Source organism: Tachyglossus aculeatus, chromosome 12 (genome assembly GCF_015852505.1).
Source record: "Tachyglossus aculeatus isolate mTacAcu1 chromosome 12, mTacAcu1.pri, whole genome shotgun sequence".
In the NCBI taxonomy this organism is placed as follows: Eukaryota; Metazoa; Chordata; class Mammalia; order Monotremata; family Tachyglossidae; genus Tachyglossus; species Tachyglossus aculeatus.
Genome location: NC_052077.1, coordinates 7,034,718 through 7,055,691, shown reverse-complemented (window position 1 = coordinate 7,055,691; position 20,974 = coordinate 7,034,718). Strand labels below are relative to the sequence as shown.

The 20,974-nt window shown below is 41.6% G+C and overlaps 1 non-coding gene across 1 annotated transcript; it reads left to right on the top strand.

Moving 5' to 3' along the window:
- Nucleotides 1–20,423: 20,423 nt before the first annotated feature.
- Nucleotides 20,424–20,505, top strand: TRNAS-UGA. The gene has a single exon. It is a non-coding gene; the product is annotated as a tRNA-Ser (tRNA).
- The last annotated feature ends 469 nt before the right edge of the window (nucleotides 20,506–20,974 follow it).

Sequence of the window (20,974 nt, the reverse complement as noted above, 5' to 3'; positions counted from 1 at the left end):
AGGTCCTGCCAACTTCCAGGCCTATGCTCTGTCAATGCTACTTTTTGGCCCTTGAGGAGCTTATTAATTCTAAGAGAAATTGCAGTATACAACCTTCTATTTGGTTATGAGACCAGAACAAGCAACAGACACCACACATAACTTCTTGATCACTGCTGTCACCTATAAGCCCTACTTCCCATGGTAAAATAGGGTCACAAGCTACTAAGCTAGCACTGAAACACTATTCATTACATCACAACTACTACAGGTGGGTCAGGTGAGGAGAATGAAGGACAGACAGAGGTGAGAATGAATGAAGAGTATCCCAAGCAGCTGGGATAAGGTGGACTGAAGAGGGGAACCATAAATTGGGAAGACTAAAGGAATATTTAAGAGACAATGAAAGTTATCAAATCAATCCACAGTATTTAATGAACACAGTACCATCCTAAGCTTGTATCATGTAACAGCTGGGAAACTGCAATAGTTGACAAGGCATTTTGGCATTTGTCAGCGGATAAAAGTCAAGAAAAGTCACCGTACCAACAGACAGAGTTGAAAAAGGCACAGGTAATGAATAAAACAGTATGTGAGATCCCCAAGGGACAGGGATCATGTCTAATTCCCGTTTGCTTATGCTTTCCCAGTGTTTAGTGCACAGGAAGTGCTCAACAAATAATAGTTCTACTAATATGGGGCAGCCTTTACATGCACACTGGGAAAAAAGGAAGTGTCTGCCATATTCCCATGTAGGGTGAAAACAAAACTCACTACTAGTAATACTGCCTTCTAACCTAAAAGCCAGCATGTACTCTCAGTAATTGCATATGTAAATACTCCATGAATTTGGATAAAGAATAACAATACTCTGCACAAATCCATAAACAAAGTTCAGTTCTTAGATTAACTCGGGTAAGAGCATGAGATATAAGTATATCCTTTTACTAAAAAAACAACAACACAAAAACATTAAAATCTACCACACTCACTACCCTGAACAACATATGGCAAAATATGTTGCCTCTGACTTTCAAGTACATCAATGGCTAGTAAGAGGACAGCTGAGGGCCATCTCATATATCAGTTGTCCTCCATCATTATGTTGCCACTGTGTGAAACCTGGCTATTGCCTCACTGAACAAGGATTTTGCAAATTCTGACTTTGAAGACAGTTGTGAATAAAGGTTATTCTCCACATGGCATTTTATTTCCAAGTACAACAACTTCAGGCTTTACAGCAAAATCTATTTTCAGGGGAAGTCAGAGACCTCTTACTGGAAACTGTAGCTGCTGAGTTCTGTCAGTCGGTATGAAGATTCTTTGCTAAGTAAAATGAAGTTTTCCCACACCCAACCCTTATCTCTCAAGGTGATTATACACACAGGAGTTTCACAAAAAGTAATCAATTAAAAAAATTGCAAGCAAGAATTGCAGGGCAAGTCAGAGAAAGTGTTCACATTAAGTGGACTCGAGGAAGACTGATCATATTTTTTGCTCAAAGCAGAGAAAGGGCTACCCTATATCAGACATGAACACCTTTTTCTTTTCTCCTAATAACTGAGATTGAGGAGGAAGGGAAGCGTGCCATTAATGTCCCACAGAACTATGGAATATCCACTCTCCATATACCAAAGTCCTGAGAGAATAAACTGAACTCATACCATGAACACTCTGACCTGAGTGTGGAAAATAGTTAAAGCAAGAGCAATTAGTTAGGGGAAAGATGGTCAATTCAAGTGGGACAATTACATACTTTTCTAAAATTGCCTCTGACTGCCTGGAGAGGTTAGGGATAAGTAGTCCATCTAACTCAAGGAGACCATAGGTAGAGCCAAAGCAACCATCTTCATTTCCAGACTCCCTCTCTGGAAAGCCACTCTGCTGAGTCTCTCAATCCAGCCCCTTGGAAGATTCAAAGGTGGACACTGCAAGTAATGGAATTCATCTGTTTATTGACCCACACTTCCACTCTTGCCAAGTAACCATGGATGGTTAGATGGGATTGCACACTTCCTCCACTATTGTGCCTGAACTGTGGAATGCTTCTGGGGGAAATCCAGATACCAGACTGACCTTGTCCATCTCAAGCTCATCCTCACCTGCTATATCTCTGCCCTTTCCTTCCCCCAGCAGCAATACTTCTCCACCCTTACTGACTTCCTTGCCCATTACCCACGGCAGCTAAGACTTAACTCCCTCCTGAAACCCCCCTGCCTCCAGTATTCCTTGCCCCAAATGACCTAGCCATTTATCTCACTGAAATTTTCAAACTATCAGGCATGATCTCCCTAAAATCACCCCAGTCCCATCCACTTCATGCTCCCTCTGGCTCTCCCTTCCTTCCCAGAAATAAATCAAGAGGACATCTACCCCCTTCATCCCTATCTCTTCACACCTTATTAAAATATTTGCTCCATATCTCTCATTCTGCCCTCACTGTCTGCCATCTTCAATCACTCACTCTCTAAGGGCCCCTCCTACATTTCTTTCAAAACATGCCTGTGTATCTCCTATCCTTAAAAAAAAAACAAAAAAACTCCCTTGACCTCACAGCATCCCCTGATATTGCCCCATCTCCCTCCTACCATTCCTTCCTCTCCAAAATCCTAGATCAAGTTGTTTAAATAATCTTCCTGAACTTGTCTGACACCCTGCAATCTGGCTTTCCCCGACCTCCACTCCACAGATACTATCCTAAGGTCCCAGTGGCATCTTTCTTGCCAAATCCAATGGTTTTTACTCCATCTTCATCCTCCTTGATCTTCGACACTAAGGACCACTCCCTTCCCCTTGAAATGTTATCTCACCTTGGCTTCACTGACACTGTCCTGGTTCTCCTCCTATCTCTCTGGCCACTCATCTGGCTTTTCTTCTGTTCCCCCCCCCCCCCAACCTGTGGAGTCCCTTCCTATTCTCCAATTACACTCACTCCCCTAGACAACACATTTACTCCAAAGTCTACAGCTACCATCTCTACACAGATGGTTATAGTGTTCCCATGGTTTGAGCTAATGTACTCTCAGTTTTCTTCTGATTGAATCAAACTGAAGTTCTATCCTGGTAGCAAAACTGCTTGTCATCTCCTATAAGCCACCTTGCAAGCCCACATCTAGAACACAATCATCCCCAAGTAGCATCTCTTGAGTGCTAGGATTTCAAGTCTCTTGAATTGATGGAGTTTCTAAAAGGATCATAGTCTTATTGAAGATGCAAATATGGATGCATAGATTGAGGACTGACATACTAATGGTATTTTTTGGATACCTCTGTGAATGGGAGAACACAACAGGGATGAAAGACACTAATCTCTATCCTCAAAAAGCCTGAGGAATCTAGTGGAGAGACAACCAAAATATTAATGGTATTTTTTGGATACCTCTGTGAATGGGAGAGCACAACAGGGATGAAAGACACTAATCCCTATCCTCAAAAAGCCTAGAGAATCTAGTGGAGAGACAACCAAAATGTTTACCAATAGAAGATACATGAATTTAAAGGTGGGTAAGTACTTAAATTGGGTGTTAGGAGTGATTGTCATGAAGTTCTGAGATGGCTGTAGAAATATTTGAGCCTCCAATGGGTACCTACTAAGAATTGGGTAAGTGCAAAATATTTACACTCTATTTTGAGTGTATTGTCTATTGGAGAAGACAAACAAAAATGTTTACAGGCTAATCAAAATAAACACATGTAAGTATATGGATTAGTAAAAGTAGGTGTAGTTGGAAGCTATAACCCAAGAAAGAGAAAAATTGAGGATGGTCTTCTGAAGATATGGTCTCAGAAGGGGTTGAAACAGGGAGAAAGCGTAAACCCATGGACTTGAAATAGAAGGGAGCTCCAGGCAGGTGGAAAGGCATGAATATCTCTAAGTAGTTTCAGAATACACTGTCTCCTCTGCAGCTCTCTCTAGAGAGGGCCTCGTCTCTCACTCCCCGAGATTCACTGGGAAAAGTGGAGGAGTAGCCTTCCTTTTTGCTTCCCAGTGCTGCTTCCACATCATTTCGCCTCCCCCCTCTTTCCCTGTTTTTGAAGCCCATAGCATCCACATCTACCACCCAATCTAGATACGGGGTCACAGTTCACAAACACACTCCAAGCCCCACCTCCATCTTTTTTTTTTTACAATTTTGATCCCTTTCTTACATTCTTTATCTTTCTTCATCCCTAAATCGACCCTTAGGGACTTCAGTGTCCATATAAATGTTCCTGATGACTTTTCTACTGCCTGCTTTCTATCACTCCTCAACTCCACAGACCTCCTGTTCCTCTCCAGCTCACCCACACACCAAGTAGGACACATACTCAATCTCATCACTCTGGTCACTGCACAATCTCTACCCTCACCAACCCTGAAATCTCTTTATCGGACCACAGTCTCAACTGCCTTCCTCTCCCACACACCCCCTCCCCACAAATCGGTCCCATTCCCCCCTGCACCCTAGACACCACTGATGTTTTGACCCCATCCAATTTTTCCAAGTCACCGTGCCCCATTTAGCCTCAATACCCAAACTACTCTCCCTTGATGACCAAATTGATGCCCACCCTCAACACCACCCTCTCTACTGAACTCAACTCACTCACCCCCACCGCCCTCCATCCCTCTGATCTCATACTATTAACCCACAGCCCTGGATCACCTCCACAATCCTCTTTCCTTTGCTTCTGTACATGAGCTACAGAACTCTTCTAGCGGAAATCCAGATATCAGGCAACTTCATCCCTGACGGCTTTAATTCTGCCTTCTCCTATGCCAGCAACATTATTTCTCCATCCTGACTGACTCTCATGCCCATTCCTCTTGCCAGTTGTTTCAGACTTTGAACTCCCACCTCAAAGCCCCCACCCCCCTACCCCCAAATTCACCATCTCTTGCCCTTAATGACCTGGCCATGTATTTTAAGAAAATTGAAACCATCAGATGTGATCTCCCCAAAATCTCCCCTGCTCTTCTCAAGCCCCTCCCTCCTCCTACTGCTTCTACAACTTTCCCATCTTTCCCAGCAGAATCTTTAGAGATTTCCTGCCTCCTCTCAAAATCCATCCCCTCCACCCACATTTCTGACCCCATCCCTTCACACTTCAAAGTGTGTGTTCTCTCTCTGACTGCCACTTTCAGCTGTTTGCTCTCCAACAACTTCTTCCCCACTGCCTTCCAACATTCTCATATTTCCCCTCCAGTTATCACCCCATCTCCCTTCTACCATTTCTCTCCAGGCTCCATGAGCAAGTTGTCAACACCTGCTCTCTCCATTTCCCTCCAATCCAGTTTCCACCCCCTTCCCTCCACAGAGACTGCCTTCTCAAAGGTCACTAAGGATATCCTTGCCAAATCCAATGGCAACTACTCCATCCTAATCCTCCTCGACCTCTCAGTTGCCTTCACACTTATACCTTATCCCCTGCACACCTTCCTCTGAAAACATTACCCAATCACGGCTTCACTGACACTCTCCTCTCCTGGTTCTCTTCCTCTTTGACCATTCTATCCTTGTCTCTTTTGTGGGCCCTTCCTCTGCCTCCCACCCCCTAACTGTGGAAATCCCTCCAGTCCCAGTTCTGGCTCCCTTTCTATTCTCCATCTACACCCACTCTCTTGGAGAACTCATTTGCTCCAATGGCTTCAACTACCATCTTTATGCAGATGATTCCCAAATCTACATCTCCAGCCCTGAACTTTCTTCTTTTCTGCAGTCTCATATTTCTTCCTGCCTTCAGGACATTCAAGCCTTTCAAGCGCTTAGTACAGTGCTCTGCACATAGTAAGCGCTCAATAAATACGATTGATTGATTGACATCATTACTTAGATGTCCCACCAATGACTCAGACTTGATATGTCAACAAAAAGCTCCTCATATTCCCAAACCCTGTCCTCCCAGTGACTTTCCTATCACTGTAGACCACACCACCATACTCTGCCTCACAAGCCCGTAATCTTGGAGTTATCTAATTTAGCTCTCCCATTCAACCCACATATTCAATCTGTCATCAAATCTTGCCAGCTCAACCTTCATGATACTACTAAAATCCACCCTTTCCTCTCCATAATAATAATAATGATGATGATAATGATGGTATTTGTTAAGTGTGCCAAGCACTGTTCTAAGCACTGGGGTAGATACAAGGTAATCAGGTTTTCCCACGTGGGGCTCACAGTCAATCTCCATTTTACAGATGAGGTAACTGAGGCACTGAGAAGTTAAGTGACTTGCCCAAAGTCACACAGCTGATAAGTGGCAGAGCCAGGATTAGAACCCATGACCTCTGATTCCCAAGCCTCTTTCCACTAAGCCACACTGCTTCTCTCCAAATTGCTACCACATTAATCCAAGCACTTATCCTACCCCATGTTCATTACTGCATCAACCTTGTTGCTGACCTCTCTGCCTCCTGTCTCTCCCCACTCCAGCCCATACTTCATTTTGTCTGGATCACTTTTCTATTAAAAAAAAAATTCAGTCCATGTTTCCCACTCCTCAAGAACCTCAAGTGATTGCCAATCCACCCTCGCATCATATAGAAACTTCTTCCCATAAGCTTTAAAGCACTCAATCACCTTGCCCCTCCTACCTTACCTCACTGATTTCCTAATACAACCCAGCCCTCACACTTTGCTCTTCTAATGCCAACTTACATGAGATTGAGGTTCAATATCTCACTGCCGACCCTTCCTCCATAATTTGTGATACCTTCCCTCTTCATACCTGATAGATGATCACTTTCCCCACCTTAAAGTCCTTGTTAAAAAGCACAACTCCTCCAAGAGGCCTTCCCTGATGAAAGCCTCATTTCCTCTTCTCCCACTCCCTTCTGCATCACCTTTGCACTTGAATTTACATCCTTTATTCACCTCTCCCTTAGCCCCAAAGCACTTATGTATGTATCCGTAATTTATTAATGTATGTATGCCCCCCTAGATTGTAAGCTCAGAGTGTCTGCCAACTCTGTTATACAATACTCTCCCAAGCACTTAGTATGATATACAATAAACACAATTGACTGGTGAATGCTAGAGGTGAAATCTGATGGGGTCAAAGGCTTATGACATTATTTGAATGTCAGTTGTTTGTCCTATATCTATTATAAGGCCCAAATATTTTCCTTAATGTAAAGCTTAATCTTACATGCAACTGAATAGCATTATTTCAAAGACTCTCTTCCTAATCAGATGATCAAAGCATAGTCTTAAATCAGCAGCAATCTCCTATGAATAAAAACCAGTTTTACCTTCTTGTAGGATATTTGTGTGTTCATATAAAAATCCTACGGTTGATCTAAGCCAGCCAAAGCTTCCTTCCACTTGAGTAAATATTTCCACGGAGGGATGGAAAGGCGAAAGGGGTTCCTGTTTCGCAGTTCATCATTTCCGTGGCTCTTTTCACTCCATCCCCATATGACAGTGAGAACTGGATTTCTAGTGTTAAAATTGCTCCTCCTTATGAAATGGTCCTAGACCAAGGTCTACCAATATGGTGGGGGGGTTTTATGTGTTTTCAAAAATTAGGATATATTTGAAACATTGAGAAGTCCATTATCTTGTCTCAGTTAAGGGAGCAAGCCCCATCTCAGGGGTCTCACCTGGTGGTCAGGCTGTAATTCCCTGACAGTGGAGACCAAACAGAGAAGCAGCACAGCCTAGTGGGTAGAGCCCATGTCTGGGAGTCAGAGGACCTGGGTTCTAATCCTGGCTCTTCCACTTGTCTGTTGTGTGACCTTTGGCAATTCACTTAATTTCTCTGTGCCTTGGTTAACTCATCTGTAAAATAAGGATTAAGAGTATGAGCCCCAAGTGGGACATACTGTGTCCCACCTGATTAGCTTGCATTTACCCTAGCACTTAGTACTGTGCCTGGCACATGGTGAGCACTTAACAAATACTATTAAAAATGCCAAGAAGCTACTGACCAATTTGTTAAGGTTAATTGTTTAAGCTCCTCAGAGACAGGAGTAGGCAGAGCCAGGCTGGAACATAAAACAGCTTGTTCCTTTTGGGTACAAACTACCCCTCCCGAGGGCAAATGTGATTATAAGAGAAGCTGCCCATGGGATGACTGGTTTAGCTTAGACACTGGGAGAACCAATCAGAAGAGGACTTGAAAAAGAGCCAGGATACCAAATCAAGAAGGCAGGGAAAAAGATGAGATTTGGGGGGTATAGAGGGGTGAGCTATGATCCCTCCAATCCTCAGCAGAAGGATTCACACTACCAAAGTTAGTTGCTGGCAAACAAGCTGTGGATGAAACAAATCAGGGTCTTAATTGTATTTAAGTGCTTATTATGCACCAAACACTGTGGTGGACACAAGACAATCAGACCAGACACTGTCCCTGTCCTGTATGGAGGCCAGAGTCAGAGAGGGGAGAACAGGCATTAAAATCCATTTTACAGCTGAGGAGGTTGAAGCACAGAAAAGTTACGTCAATTGTCCAGGGTCACACAGCACACGTAGCAAAGCTTGGGATTAGAGCCCAGATCTCCAGACTCTCATTCTTGGGCTCTTTCCAATAGGCCACGCTGCTTCTCTCAAGGAAAGAAAGCTAGTGGGAGTCATTGGTACAGGAGGGGAAGTTATATCCTTGAATGTAGTCGATCTCTCACCAAATCCTGTTGGTTCTACCTTCACAGCATTGTTATAATCTGCCCTTTCCCCTCTATACAAACCACTACCATGTTAATAATAATAATTGGCATTTGTTAAGCGCTATGTGCCAGACACTGTTCTACATGCTCCAACCACTTATCCAATCCTGCCTTGAGTACCGCATCAGCCTCCGTGCTGACCTCCCTGCCTCCTGAGTCTCCCCACTCCAGCCCATGCTACACTCTGCTGCCCAGAACATTTTTCTAAAAAACAGTTCAGTCCATGCTTTTCCCTCTCCAGAACTTTCAGAGGTTGCCCATCCACCTCTACACCGAACAGAAACACCTTACCATTGGCTTCAAAGTCCTCAATCATATTGCCCCCTCTCTCATTATTTCTCTGATTTCTGACTACAACCCAGCCTAAACACTTTGCTTCTCCAACTGGCATCCTATTCACTGTACCTTGACCTCATCTATCTCAGAGCCAACCTGCTCACCCATGTCTTGCCTCTGGCTTTGACCTCCCTCTCCCATCATACCCAATTTAGCATTACCCTTCCCACATTTAAAGCCTTATTAAAATCACATCTCTCCCAAAAGGCCTTCTCCAAATAAACCCTCATATCTTCTCCCTTCTGCATCACCCTTGCAATTGGCTTTCCACCCACTATTCACCATACGCTCAGCACCGCAGCACTTATATGCATATATTTAATTTATTTTTATAGATTACAATAATTCGTTGTGGATAAGGAACATTTCTACCAACTCTGTTGTATTGTACTCTCCCAAACCCTTAGTTCAGTACTCTGCACACAATAAGTGCTCAATAAATTAATTTATTGATGATGATTAATGTGTCTTCCCCAATGCAATAAGCTCCTTGGGGCCAGGGAATGTGTCTACCAACTCTGTTATACTATGGTCTCCCAGTTGCTTAGTACAATGCTCAGCACATAGTAAGTGCTCAATAAATATGACTGATTGACTGTTGAGGCCATGCAGAGTAGGGTTAGGCAAATCTGAAAAGATTTGTTCTCCCTACCTCTTGTTTACATATGGAGTGTTATGCCTTAGGTTTCTTTATCTGATTGAGCCCTCATTTTCTGATTAAGCTGGTCATGTGTTTGTGGGGAAAATTAGCTACACCTAGAGAAGCAGCGTGGCATAGTAGAAAGAGCACTGGCTTGGGAGTCAGAGGTTGTGGGTTCTAATCCCAGCTCTGCCAATGATCAGCTGTGTGACTTTGGGCAAGTCACTTAACTTCTCTGTGCCTCAATTACCTCGTCTGTAAAATGGGGATTGAGACTGTGAGCTCTATGTGGGACCGGGACTGTGTCCAACCTGATTTCCTTGTATCCGCCCCAATGCTTAGTACACTGCCAGGCACATAGTAAGTGCTTAACAAATGCCATAATTATTATTATTACCCCTATTAAGGTGATGTACACAATCAATCAATTTCAATCCTGGAGGGGGCCACTCTAGAGCCACATTTCAGTTCTTAGGGTCTTAAAGGGATCAAATAATCCTAGGCTTCCTGCTCATATGTCACGTCAAACAATTTGTGGAAGACAGTCGTTTTCATATTTTTTTGACTTAGATGTTAAGAGAAGCAGAGAAGCAGTGTGTTCTAGTGGATAGAAAAGCAGCGTGGCTCAATGGAAAGAGCCCGGGCTTTGGAGTCAGAGGTCATGGGTTCACATCCCGGCTCCGCCACTTGTCAGCTGCATGACTTTGGGCAAGTCACTTAACTTCTCTGGGCCTCAGTTACCTCATCTGTAAAATGGGGATTAAGACTGTGAGCCCTCTCTGGGACAACCTGATCACCTTGTAACCTCCCCAGCGCTTAGAACAGTGATTTGCACATAGTAAGTGCTTAATAAATACCATCATTATTATTATTATTAAGGCTTAGTGAATAGAGCATGCGCCTGGGAGTCATGGGTTCTAATCCTGACTCTGCCATCTGTCTGGCACACAGTAAGTGCTTTACAAATACCATAATTATTATTAGTACTACAGCATGGGCCTGGGAGTTGGAAGAACCTAGGTTCTAATCCTGACTCTGCCACTTGATTTTCCCCAGAGTCACACAGCAGACACTTCACTTCTCTGCATCTGTTACCGCATCTGGAAAATGGGTATTAAAATTGTGAGCCCTGTGTTGGACATGGACAGTGTCCAGCCCGATTTACTTGCATCTACCCTAGCACTCAGGACAGTGCCTGGAACATAGTAAGCATTTAACACTTAAATACCATTAAAAATAAGTTGTAGTTTTAGTTAATGCCATTAAATAGTACAGTAAGATCCTTTATATTGGGTCCATATCAATTGAAAATGAATGGGTACTAAAACAAGGGGACTGTGTGTCAGGGATGAATGTGGTAAATTGATTCTTTTTTTTTTTTAAAGAAAAAATGCTGAAAAACCTCATTTTAGTTGTGGTGAACAGTACAACAGAACTTGCTATAATCATATACAGATGATGGGAATTTGTCTAATGTTTTATGGTGAATCGCTGATGAGGCCTGCAGAAGGAAAATTTGTAGAAATAAAATCACCTTGACAGTGAAGCACTAGGGTCAAAAAGCAAAGTAAAGTCAGTGTTCTTAGCTTTAATAAAAACAGTATGATCTGTCATCAACACAGCATTTTTACACTCTGGGACAGTGCACTCTGGGAACTCCTGCTGGGTTTCATTTGATTTTCACCAAAACCAACAAAGGACAGCTTATAGCTGGTAATTCATTATGACAGGAGAGAGCAATAAAAATACGCATATTTAGACCCTAGTAAATAAACAGCCTCACTGTGATTTTCAAATGCAAGGGATGTTAACCAGACTGTGGGGACAATATCAAAGGTCTGCTATGTTATTTTCTAAATCATGAACCTAAAAGTAAAGATTACAAAAGCTGATTATTCTGCACACCCTTGGTATAAACCCACATGTTCTCTAACTGGACTGAAGATACCCATTGTTCAGAGAAAAAAAAAATTACAATGTCAATATGAATTGCAAACTACCTGAAACGGAAGAGTGCCACGTCGTCTATGTAAGAATACTTTCAGATAGATGGCACAGCAAAACAGAATAATGAATAATTGAAAGCTGGGATTAAAGCATATTGCCAGGGAAAGGGGGCCAGGGTAACATAAAACAAAGATTTGTCACCTCATGACTTATTGTCAAGCTCATCCACACAGGTGTGTCATCCTTTCATTTGCTAGCAGTTAAAGCCCAGAATTACAGATAGATGGAAAAGGAAAGAGGAAAAGGGCAAAGACTAAAAATATCAGCACTTGCAGCTAATTTCAATTCTTTGCAAAAAGCACTGTTTCCCATTGATGTAAAAAGGAACAACGAAGGATATATTGTGTGGGGAAAATCACACTAAGTACCACAATAGAGTCTGTGCTCTCTACTATAAAGATGTGGGGTTCATAAAATGAGATATCTTAGAGTACTGTGTGACTAAATGGTCTCAAAATATCCTGATTAGGTAATGTTAATGAGGTTCAGTGGCCAAAATTTGAGACTGTATAAGGAATTTTTATTTTGAAGACAAAATATTTCAGTTTTGAAGTTAGATTTAAAAAAAAAACCATAGCTTTGATAAAGACTCTGGCACTGTGAAGTTGACAGCTCTTGAGGAAGTAACCAAGGGCAGCTTGTTCAGAGAAAGTTGGGTCAGTGTTGGTGCAGTGACCGGGCTTGATAGCCAACTCTTAAATCCTGGACAAGTGTGTGTTCTCATGATTATTTCATTGCCCTGTTTCTGATATACACCTGGTCACATATCCTGGTTTTCATTCAGAGCATAAACTTTAGACCAAAGGAAATCTTTTAACCTCCTGGAATAATAACATTAATAAAGGGCCTGCCAGCTTTAAAAATGAGACCCAGTATGCTACATGACCCCCTAATATGAATAATGCTTGCCCCCTGAGAAAGTGATTCTTCCGGTAGGGTTTCAAGTTCATCGACTTGAGTAATGTAACACAACCCCCTCCCCCTCATACGTTTGTAAAAACAGCCCCACACTATAGCTATCCAGTGGATGGATTGGGGGGAAAAAACAACTATGGAGAATTTGCAGTATTTAAAATTACTTTAACTTGAGCTTCAAGAAGATTAAAGACATAGTAATGTTTCATTAATTTAGAGGTTTTAGCTTTCAAATAAAGTGAGAGAGTATGGCACAAAAAAAAGGAACCAGCCTATCTCAAAATTAAGCTGTTACCACACACTGAAAAAATGAAATAATTATTTTCTCCTGAAAGTCCTCAAGTCGTTGGCTTCTAAATGAGAAAAGTCAATTTAAGGGGAAACTCCAAACTGTGAAGTCCAAACTTAGACAAGCTATGACTGTATTATTCCCTTTACTTAAAACAAAAAAACACCCGGTTCAGGGCTTATAGACCCACTTCATCCATACCTCACAGAATTTTGCAATATATGGCACAGACTGTCATTTTACATACCCTCTACCCACCCAATTTTTAAGGTTTATTTTCCTTGTGTCACTACATGATTATTCCAAAGATCAGGTCCGTAAAAACAAGGTTTTCATTTTTACCCCCTTCCTCTCCCATATTTTCAGGAAAAAGCCATGATCTTACACTGAGAAAACTCTGATCTAGGTCGAAATCATTTTTGCTGTGTGCAGTCCCATTAACTTTGTTGGTAGCTTTGCCAATAAAGACTGAAAGATCAGCTCCAAAGATGCAGTCAATTTTGAGAAACTGGCAGAGGCTTGACAAATATAATGCTCCCCATAAACTTACGGAATATTCTATATAAACATTAAGGCAAGATATGAGAGAAAAAGTCTTAGATAAATCATTTCACAAATAGAGCCAATTGCTTTGCTTTCAATCCTCCTGAAAGGAAAAATGATTATGCTTTTTAGCTGTCAGAACAAAACTCCAAGGTAATTCATAAGGCATTATATTAACACGTATAAAACCAAATGAAAAACAGCTTCACTGTATGACCTTACACTTGAGTAAAATCTGTAGCAAGTGTATAGAAGGCCAGATTAGTACCCAATGTACCCAGCAAATAAATTCCAAACAGTGAGTCACTTTTCTCACTGTCTATTATAGCCATGTCTATTCTGCCTATGAGGAAACAACAGCTCCAGTTTTAAATAGAGCAAAGATCTTTCAGTGCAGGACTTAGCCAAGAACTTTAAAGACGCGTCATAGCTTATAAAACATAGCTTCATTAACCAAGAAAAAAAACAACCCTCAAAGTTGAACAAGATTCACATAACTACGAAAGAGGGAGGATTTTACTAATTACAAAATATACACCATAGTGTAACACAGTTTATTTTACCTGTATGTGCTCTAAGTATAGTCTATTGAACAATACCATACACAAAGAGGAAGTATATTTACTATAGAGGAGACAGTCGGCTGGAGCTCTTCAAAAGCAGATATTTTAAAGTTTACTTTCACATGGGTTTTCACTTTTTGACCTGCTCTTGACCTGTGTAATACTTGCAGACCAGTGAGTTTAAGAAGGCCTGGGATCTATTAAAAGAGTGGTAGCTTGACTTTTACTGAGTAGCATGCTGATGGTTTAAAGTAAATGTTATGGTTTGTCACAGGACCCAATTTGGTTACCGTTTGTTCTTCCTGCCCCTGCCTGCTGATATTTTTGCAAGTGTTTTTCATTCTTTAAATTCTATAAAGAAATCTGCATGCTGTTATTTTAAACTTCTGCATCTCTCTTTTTAGTTGTTCATATTTAAACACTGGGCAGTGCACCCAAAGTTTAATCTGCAACCCCTTCAGTAGCATTTGAACTCAAAGTGCACTAACACTGAGGTCATCTACTCTGAACATTATAGAATTACTGGGAAGTTGGTGACTACAGTTCTGAAATCTCAGCGGACTAAGAATCTCTGAAAATGTTTAATATTTGTGGCATCGGGGGTGAAATAAAAGGAATAATAAAATCATTTACACACATTTGTGACTGGGCAATTTTAACATCAGCATACTTTGATTTTAAAATTTTGAATTGTTAGTCAAGTATCTACTTTTACTTAAAAGGCTTGGTAGAGGAGTCTTCTTAATAATAATAATGATGGCATTTATTAAGTGCTTACTATGTTCAAAGCGCTGGGGAGATTACAAAATGATCAGTTTGTCCCGTGGGGGGCTCACAGTCTTAATCCCCATTTTACAGAAGAGGTGACAGGCCCAGAGAAGTTAAGTGACTTGCCCAAAGTCACACAGCTGACAATAGGTGGAGCTGGGATTTGAACCCATGACCTCTGACTCCAAAGCCCGTGCTCTTTCCACGAAGCCATGCTGCTTCTTCCCAAGTATTTTAGATTATTTTGGCCAACTAGAACCAAATTTGAAATTTAGTATTAGAAAAATTGCACGTTTTGCCTATGAAAAGCGTAAGCAAAAAATTAGAGCATGGATCATCTTTGCCAAAGAAGTTAAGCTGGTTCTTGACATTTAGATAGAAAGAGATTAAACAATTCATAGACATGAGTCTCTTTCTTTCCTGTAAGGCATTAGGTTAAAAGATGCTGTGTGTTGTGTAAATCTTCTGACATATGTCTCTTTGGACTCTTCATTTTTATTTTCCTCAATAAAAGGAACGTATATACCAATCCTGATTTAGGCCCCTAAACAAAATAAATCTACACATTTATGTTCACAAAATCAGTCACCTGTGCTTCCCTAACAAGTGATAGGAACCTTACTTCCATCATTTTAAGTGCATCATTTTACCAAATAATAAAACCAATTGCTTTGCACAGGGCAAGCGGTTTGGCCAGGGTATAGACATTTTGCTCAGTTTAGGGATCCCCTCTCTCAGAATTTAAGAGAAAAGTACTGGTTCCTAAGATTGAGCTCTAAATTGCTGGGCTGAGATAGCTTGTTGTGGGTAGGGAATGTGTCTGTTTATTGTTATACTGTACGCTCCCAAGTGCTTAGTTCAGTGCTCTACACATGTTAAGCACTCAATAAATATGACTGACAGACTAACCCTAGCTAAGCCATTGTGAATGAGAGGAAGACCTAGATAAATCAGGTTGCATCTCCACCCAGAAGCCTTCCCTGATTAAGCCTCTTTTCCCCGGTCACTCTCCCTTCTGCATTAACTACGCACTTCTGCCATTTGGTATTCACTCTCCCCTCAGCCCCACAGCACTTATGTATCAATACATTATTTATATTAACATTTGTCTCCCCCTCCAGCTCATCATGGGCAGGGAATGTGTCTACCAACTCTGTGACACTATACTTTTCCAAGTGTCCCAAATGTTTAGTACAGTGCTCTACATACAGGAAGCCCTGCACAAATACCACCAATTGATAAACCAGCGTATGAGGCAGTGGTACCGTTGACTGCAATGATACACTAGCAGTATCCAGAGCCCAGGAAAGCAGTTCTAGTCACTTATGTCACTGCCAGGCCAATGATAACATTTTTGAGAAATCCTAAAAATAATTTTGGGAGGGGTAGCTACAAGAGACATCTCAAACGGCTCCTTTGATGGCATAAGTAAGGAAAAGAAACAAAAGCACAAGAGGGAGAGGGGAATGTAGTGAGACAGCAAGTTTTCATCTATTACAGAAACCCATTTTCCTCTCTGTCTTCAAAGACCAGCTTGGTCCTATCCTATTCATTCAATCATATTTATTGAACACTTACTGTGTGCAGAGCACTGTACTATGCACCTGGGAGAGTACAATTCAACAATAAACAGACACATTCCCTGTCCATAATGAGCTTATAGTCCATCCTAGTTCTCTGAGCCATAGCCTTCTCCCTTTTGGGTCTCAGACCACAGCTCTCCTCATTTCAAATCCTTGTGAAATTCCACCATTTCCAGATTTTCCTTCTCCCCTGGTCATACCCTCCCATCTGTCACCTCAGCATTTTCATCCACGCTCTTTTAACATATCCCCTTTCTAATGCACTTGTTTTTCCAGTCTTTTCTTCCTCTTATCTGTAAGCATTTTTATGTTGGTCTTTCCCATTAACTTGTGAATTCCTTGAGGCTAAGAATCATCATACTCACTCCAGCTCTTTGTACAGTGCTCTGCATATAATGAGCCCTCAACAAATATTACTGGCTGATCAAATACTGAGCTGCTAGACAACATATTCCAGCACTACATATACAGCCAAAAGCCCAAAGCCTATACTAAATACCTCACAAACTCTTTAAATCATGGACACAATGACAAATACAAGACATACTTGAAAAACATGAAAAGGCAGAATGAAAATTTAAAAAAATAGGAGAAAGAAACATAAAATAAAACATTACTCTCACCCCCGGCACATCTAGTTTCTGACAAGCTGAATATGAGCAGGAAAGCAGAAAGTGCTAAACCTGAATCCAAGCTTTAGAATGGCTAAACCCAATGAAGGGCTAATATCATACAGCTGATTTCACCTCTTCTCCAGGTCTCACTAAAGAGAACAAGACAGGTTAGCATATTTGCAGCCCAAGAAAGGCCTCGGAGAAGTAGGGAAGGAAGAAAAAGAGCAGGGCATTGAATCAGCACTGTTTTCACATGTGTATGCTCTGGGGCTAAATTCAAAATAGAAATCTATATTCCTTAAGCTTATTATAATACAATGAAATGCTATTCAGTGGCAGTTATCTAACAGGTCTCACATGCTGTCTGACACATGGGATAAGTAAGGCTACTAGGAAGAGCAGAAATAATAGGGAAAAGTTGATGAAAGAACAGACAATGCTTGGGATATTAGCACTTGAAATGCAAACCAGAACTGAATAATGAAATTATACAGTATTAGCCTTGCATTGTTGTGTCTTCTCAAAATCTACTGTTTCCAGTGACTTACTCCATTTATCCAAGACAAACAGTAAGAAAAGATCAAAATGATAGAAATCTGGACTACACCTCATATTGCTTAAGGTTCATACTTTCTTGTTATTAATAATTCCTTGCATTAACATGGCATCTTTGTCCAAGCAGCTCACTTTACAAGCTTTATTTTATTAAGCCTCTGAAAATGCTTATCTGATAAGCAGAGGAACAAGTACCACCATACCTATTTTACAAGTTTACAATACCTATTTTGTAAACAAACCAAGGAGACACTTAAAGGTTAAGTGATTTGCCCTGTTCTCCCAGGAGGAGATAAAACTCAAGTCTCTTATTCATCAAAAAGATCTCAATGAATAGTTTTTTTGGATATTAGGCATTGATTTAGGCCCATGTCCCAGGAGAAATAGGTGTGAAGCTATTAAACAAACAAATAAAATTAGGCTGAGAGCAAATGCAAATCTTTCTGTAAACTGTAATTTACAAGGTTAGGAGAGACATTAAGGGGAAAGAAGACGAAAAGAGGCAGAGTGAGGGTGTTGGGAGAAGAGGAATTTCTTTAATACTTAAAAAACCCACAGATGTTTCACACATGTGCAGATTTATTTCTGAAGGTAAATTCATAAATAGCAGTGTCTTCATCCCTTTGTGTACATAAACTTGGCTCTGGAGGGAAAGTGGATTCTTATTTTGTAGGTTATTTATATTAGTGTCTGTCTTTCCCTCGGGACTGTGAGCTCGTTGTGGGCAGGGAATGGGTCTGTCTCTGCTGGACTGTACTCTCCCGAGCACTTAATACAGTGCTCTGTACACAGTAAGTACTCAATAAATACCACTGATGATGATGGGTGAGTGCTTAGTACAGTGCTCTGCACAGTTAGTGCTCAATAAATATGACTGACTGTGATGATGAAGTGGGACGTGAAAGTGTTTGCTGCTTAGCAAGAATCCACCTAATAAACTCAGATTTGTACTTCTCAAGTGCTTAGTACAGTGGTCTGCACACAGAAGGTGCTCAATGACTACCATTGAATGAATGAATGAATGCACAAATTGAACCAACGCAAGTCAGACAGATGTGGTAATCATAATACCGAATTGTACTTTCCAAGCACTTAGTACAGTGCTCTGCACACAGTAAGTGCTCAATGAATACAATTAAATGAATGAATAATAATGATAATTATGGTATTTGTTAAGTGCCTACTATGTGCCAGGCACTGTACTAAGAGCAGGGGTGGATACAAGTAAATTGGGTTGAACACAGTCCCTGTCCCACAGATTCACAGGGGCTCACAGATTCAATCCCCAATTTACGGATGAAGTAATTGAGCCTCGGAGAAGTGAAAGGACTTGCCCCACTTCACACAGCAGACAAGTAGCAGAGTCGGGATTAGAACTCATGACCTTCTGACTCCCAGGACCCTGCTCTATCCACTACACCATGATGTTTGCAATTGACCAGAACTGATAAACTAGTTGAACATCCAACTTTAGTAGACATCTATCCCAATTAGAAGAGAAGGACCAGTTGTGAAGGGATTTGCTGGGGCCAACAGCATATCATGCAGGAGAAGAGAGTCAGTAACCTCTTATTCCTGCTCCCTCCACATTTCCTCTTTTCCAAGACCTTTTTGTCTGTTCTTAATTTTCTGGGATCCTATTTTCAGGTTGCAGTGAGGAATAAATACAATTTGAAAGGGATCAGAATATTTGATAGTTCAATGATTGTCTACATTTAAGATCTCTTTAAGAATATTCCAGCAGAATTTTCCCATCTATCCCAGGTCACATCTCCTCCCAGAGGCCTTCCCCGATTATACCCTCATTTCCCTGGCTCTCTTTCCCTTCTGTGGTGTCTTTGGACTTGAATTTGTGACATTTGAGCCCTTGGTATTCGCCTTACCTCCAACCCCAAAGTGCTTTTATATATATCTATACAGACATGTAAATTACATATGTCTGTCTCCCCCTCTAGACTGTAAGCTCTCTAAGGGCAGGGAATGTGTTTGCAAATTCTGTTGTATTGTACTCTTCCATGAGCTTTGTACAGAGAAATGCTCAATAAATACCACTGATTGATTAGGAAACTGGGGATGATGACAATGATGGTGGGGGGTAGGGGGTTAGAGTCTCCCATCAAAAAACAGTGGAGGAGTTTAAGATCGATCGCTTCTTATCTGTCCGAAGATGTGGAAGAAGGTCTAAATCAGGGAATATGGCAATCCCAGACTGTTTACATGAACTTTAGCAGTGGTTGTTCAGCGCCAAAATCCACCATTCATTGAACGCATTTTTTTCCTTTGCTGAAGCAATGCATTTGTCCTCCAAAGACTGAAATCCGAGGTGAAGAAGGCCTATCAGCTGCACATTCCCAAACACTGATATCAATGGAACATGTTTTCAGGTTGATCTCATTCATTCATTCATTCAATCGTATTTATTGAGCGCTTACTGTGTGCAGAGCACTGTACTAAGCGCTTGGGAAGTACAAGTTGGTAACATATAGAGACGGTCCCTACCCAATAGCGGGCTCACAGTCTAGAAATCTCCTGTTTGTCTCGGTACCTTTCCTTCTGGAAACCTTTGGAATGTGCTCTGGTGCTAAACTTGCCACAGAGCATGGGCTGAGAAGTCAGAAGGGGCTGGGTTCTAATCCAAGCTCCACCACATGTCCACCGTGTGACCTTAAGCGAGTCACTTCACTTCTCTTTGCCTCAGTTGACTCATCTGTAAAATGGGGATTAAGAGTTTGAGCCCTTTGTGCGACAGGGACTGTGTCCAGCTGGTTAACCTGCACCTACCCCAGTGCTTAGAACAGTGCTTGGCACATAGTAAATGCTTAAAAAGTACCATTATTATTATTTATAAAAGAGCATCTTGATCATCTATTTATCGGTCACCTGAATCCAATGACCACACCGTTACAGCTAAGCTCTGAATTGAGCCTGAAATCCTGCAAAATTGAAGACCTTGGTGCTTGGGATGGTAGCGCCATTGTGTTGGTGCTGTGATGGCAGAGTGGTTAAGGCGTTGGACTTGAAATCCAACGGGGTCTCCCCACGCAGGTTCGAACCCTGCTTGCAGTGATGAGGCAAAGAATTTTCTTCTAGACTATGAGCCCGCTGTTGGGTAGGAACCACCGCTATATGTTGCCAACTTGTACTTCCCAAGTGCTTAGTACAGTGCTCTGCACACAGTAAGTGCTCAATAAATACGATTGAATGAATGAATGCCATTTTATGCCACTCTCCCACCTCAAACAGTGCAGATGGAATTGATCGTTTTGTTGGATATGCTATCCAGAGGGTGACCATGGGCATAAACATACACACAAGGAGAAGCAGCATGGCCTAGTGGATAGAGCAGGGGGCTGAGAGTCAGAAGGACCTGGGTTCTAACCCTTACTCTGCCCTTTGTCTGCTGTGTGACCTAGGGAAAGTCACTTCACTTCTCTGTGTCTCAATTACCTCATCTGTAAAGTGGGGACTAAGGCTGTGAGCCCGATATGGGAGAGGGACTGTGTCCAATCTGATTAACTTGTGCTTGGCACATAGT